Raw genomic sequence first — 4,750 nt, forward strand, 5'->3', positions numbered from 1 at the left:
TGGTAGAGGGCTACAATCTTCTGGACCGCCTCTTAGCAGCTGCAGAGCGCCTGCCCTGTGCTGCTGGTTTGCTTCTTGCCTTTTCATTCAGTGCTGTGAGGTCTGAGGGCACCAAGCACGGGGGAGGAAATGACTGGCCTGTTTTGCCTGAGAAAGGGACAGGGCCCCACGTGGAGGGCTGTTAGCTTAGGTGCAAGGTCCAAGGAGAGCTGTGCTGCCAGTAGCATGACACAGCTGCTTACTCTGCCCCTTACTATGGAGTACACACACAGACACCCCCAAATACTGTCCCAGGACAAGCCCTAGTGCCGCATGGTTGTCTGGTCTGCAGCTACGGGGGAGGGGGGCTCCAGTTCCTTTTCCTCTTTGAATGATGATACTTTCTGGAAAGCATTTAAAAATTCTGCTTGGGGCCATCACAAGGGCAAAATATTCACTTCTCAGAGTCCTGACCAGGTTATTCAGGGGCATATAGTGGAGGGGAAGGCACACATCCCACCCCAGCCTTTTCCAAGCATGAAAATTCACTGGGGCATGAGGTTTCTGGCAGTCCCTCCCAGCCCTGCCCTGGGCCTAAGGCAGTCTCTCCTCAGAACCAGGGTTTTGGTGCTCAGGCTTTGTGAGATTAAGTTTCTGCTTATGAAGTTTCTAGACTTGCTCTTGGCCTGGGGCCCAGCTTTTCCTTTGCTCCCGGATGAGGAAGATACTTTGGACCCTGCTGTGCCAGAAAGGCTTGGTGTTGCTCAAGGTGGCAGATGGGTTTGGCATCAGGGAGAGATCCCTCTTTCCCCACTTCACAGGGGGACTCACTTTACCCCTCCCAGCCCTGGCCTGAGGTCCCTTCCATCCCCAGAACCCCTTGCTAGCCATGGCTGCTCCATCCTGGCTCAATGTGTGGCGGTCCTTGGTGCACATGCAAATGGCATAGGAGCAATAAACTCTGGCATAAACTGCACCAGAGTTTATTTAGGCACACTAACTGCGCATGTAGACAGTTGCTGTGAGTCTAGTGATAAAATCAGTTTTCTATCCACGTCACAGTCCATTCATCCAACCTGTGCTTCCTTAGCTTGCTTGAGAGAATGCTGTGGGAGACTAGCAAGGTTTTTGATAAAGTTAAGATATATCAATCCATTGTTCTGCCACCGCTCATCCACAGAGGCAGTCATCTCATCATAGAAGACAATCAGGTTGGTCAGGCATGACTTGCCCTTGGTGAATCCATGCTGACTGTAGTAATAACCTTTTCCTCCAAGTGCTTAGAAATGGATTCCTTGAGGACCTGCTCCATGGTTTTCCCAGGGATGGAACTGAGGCTGACCAGTCTGCAGTTCCTCAGATCCTTCTTCCTTTTCTTAAAAATGGGCACTATAGTTGCCCTTTTCCCAATTGCCATGAGTTTTCAAATAGCCAGTGGCTCTGCAGTTACATCAGCCAGCTCCCTCAGCATCATTGGGTGCATTGTATCCAGCCCCATGGACTTGTATACATCCAGCTTTTCTAAATTGTCCCTAAGCTGGCAACAGCTTTTGCCATTTTCAGCTTCTCACCTCCTCCCTAAACTATGCTGCCAGGTTCAGTAGTCTGGGAGCTGACTTTGCCTGTGAAGACTGAGGTAAAAAAGACATTGACTACTTCAGCCTTTTCTGCATCTTCTGTCACTAGGTTTCCCACCCTGCCATTCAGTAAGGACACACACTTTCCCTGATCTTCCTCTTGTTGCTACCATACTTGTAGAAACCCTTCTTGTTACCCTTCACATCCCTTGCTAGCAGCAACTCCAGTTGTGCTTTGGCCTGACTTCATCCCTGCATATCCGAACAATGCTCTTATATTCCTCCCTAGTTATTTGTCCAAGTTTCCACTGCTTGTAAGCTTTCTTTTTTGTGCTTACGGAAAAGTTCTTTACTAAGCCAAGCTGGTATTCTGCCATATTTACTAGATTTCCTGTGTGTTGGGATGGTTTATTACTGCACCCTCAGTAAGGTTTCTTTAAATTACAACCAGCTGTCCTGAACTCCTTTCTGCATGAGACTGGCCTCCCAGGGGATCCTACCCATCAGTCCCCTGAGTGAGTTGAAGTCTGCTTTTCTGAAGTCCAGGGTCCTTACTCTGCTGCTCTTCATCCTTCCATTCCTCAGGATCCTGAACTCAATCACCTTGTGGTCAAAGTTTCACTCTGGGTGTGTCTACATATTCATTAATGTGCTGTAGTTACTGTGCATTAAGTTTAGTACTTGAATAACCAAGTACTAAATTAAGGTGCAGTAACTAGCGCTACTGCACCAATTTTACAAGTTCTACAAGCCTAATACTACTGCACAGTAGTGTATTAGCTACTGTGTGGTTAGCATCTTGTGTAGACGCACCCTCTGTCTGGCAGAAGAGGGTGTGAGCTGTAGGGATTCCTCTTTACGTGGTCTCCCTTCTTGGGTTCTTTATTGCACTGTGTGCCCACCACCCTTTTCTGCACCAAAGATAGGAAGGAGCAAGGCTGCCACTCCTTGCCTGGGGAAACGTTCCTGAAGAGTTTCTCCTTCTCACCCCCTGGGGAGAAGCAGGTAATCGGAAATCTTGCAGAAGGCAGGAAACGCCCTCAGACTTCCCTCAGGAGTCAGGAGCTCCCCTGTAGTCCCCTCCCAGTACCACCGCTGCCCACCCCCAGTGCAGCCTGGCCCAGCCCCAGCCGGGAAGAGCCTGGTGCTGCCCCGGCCCCAGCCTGCAGCAGCAGGTGGCCCTGTCCCATGCAGATCCGGGGGGACATGCCCCTGTGCCCTCCCAGGGTGCACACAGCAGAGGGAGGTGCCACTCTCCCTGCCCCCTGGTTGAGCTGTGGCTCCGTCCTGTGCTTTGCCCTGGCTCCCACCACGACTTGGATCCCCAGGAGAGCACAGGGCGCATGTGCCCCTAGATCTGTGCATGGGGTGGGGCTCACTGCAGCTGAGGGCTGGGGCCAGCACCGGGCTGTTGCCAGCGGGGGCTGGGCTGGGCTAGGCTGCGCCGGGGGTGGCAGCACTGGGAGGAGGTTATTGGGGGGGGGGGCTATAGCACATTTTGGGGTGGCTGCAGCCCCTCCCATAGCTCCCTCCCAGCACCACCACTGCCTGCCCAGAGCCCATCCTGGCCCAGCCCTTGCTGGGAAGAGCGCAGTACAGCCCCAGCCCGCAGTGGCATCCCGCCCTGCCCCACGCAGATTCAGGGGGCACCCCCCCATGCTCTCTTGGGGTTTGCACAGCGGCAGGAGCCGCCCCCCATGTGACTTGGTCCAGCGCCCTGGCCCAGCTGGGCAGCCCCTGCCCCAGCCCTAGCCCCATTCCTTCCCCAACAGCTGGGGCCTTGATCTGCCCCCTCTCCCCTCCCTCAGCCCCTTCCCTCACAACATACTTACCAGCCAGACCCAGCTAATCTGGCTGCCTATGTGCTGCACGCGCGCACGCACGCATGCACGCATTTATCAGCCATATTAGTACCCCCTAGGACACTGGTCACCAGTTGGTTGATCCCGCTTGACTGGTTGATTGGGGAGCCTCTGACAATCGATCTTAGTCTTGTGGGGAGTAGGCCCCCCGACTGAGATCAACTGTCAGAGGCTTCATGATTGGGAGCAGTCAGGACACAAGCCAGGAGCAGTGGGACTTAGGAGCAGCAGGATGCATGTGGCTGTGCTAAGCCATGCCCCCTGCTGCTGGGGCCCAGCTGAGTGAATAGAACTTCCCCCTCCACGCCCCCTGCCACCAGGTGAGTGGGGCCACGGCTGGGCCGGGCCAGGGGAGGGTCAGAGCCCAGGTGGGTCATCCAGGCCTGTGGGAGGGCTCCTGCCACTGTATGCAACCCAGCGGAGGCCCAGGGGGCATGTGCCCCCCAATCTGTCTGCAGGTTGTGGCAGTTGCCACTGCATGCTGGGCTTTGTGCTCCAAGCTGTGACTGGCGCTCAGGGCACAAAGCCTGGGGCACAAAGCCCAGCACACAGCAGCAGCCACCTCCCCCCATACACAGATCAGGGAGGCACATGCCCTCTGGACCTGTGCCAGGGTGTGTGCAGCAGCAGGAGCCCTCCCCCTTCCCCCCCACCACACACCACTGGACGAGCCACCTGGGCTCCAACCCTCCCTTGGCCCAGCCTAGCCAGGGCCCCACTCACCCAGTGGCAGGGGGCGCGGGGGCATAGGCAGTGGAAGTGTGGGGGGGGCTAATGGGGCTTATCACCTCCAAATGCAGGGCAGTGGTAGAGCTGCAAGGCAGTGCAGCTGCAGGCTTCTGGCAGCTGCAGCAGGGGTGGGGAGGGGCATGCACGCAGGGGTGACAGGGAGTGGGGCTGGCGCAGGTGCTGCACAGCCAAGCATGTGGCATGGGATGGAGCTGCCAGTGGCTTTTCTGGGGGGCACGCAGCCAGGGAGAGTATGGGTGGGCGTGTGCCCCCGGATCTGCACGCAAGGTGGGGTGGGGCAGGCTGGGGCCAGGGCAGCACCGGGCTCTTTGGGCTGGGGAGCGGCAGCAGCAGCACTGGGAGCAGGCTGGGGGGGCTACAGTGAATTTTTGGGTGCCTGTAGCCTCCCCCATAGCCCCATACAAAACCCATGCTAATACGCTACTGCACAGTAGTATTAGGCTACTGCGCAGTAGGCACCACAAAAAAAACATGCACCAGTGCTAGTGGACGGTAGCACAAATTACTGTGCATTTAGTTGGTACTTAATTGGGCAAGTACTAAATTAAATTCTTTGGTTTAACTATTCTGACTAGTATCCCC

Source organism: Alligator mississippiensis, chromosome 13 (assembly GCF_030867095.1).
Source record: "Alligator mississippiensis isolate rAllMis1 chromosome 13, rAllMis1, whole genome shotgun sequence".
NCBI lineage: Eukaryota > Metazoa > Chordata > Crocodylia > Alligatoridae > Alligator > Alligator mississippiensis.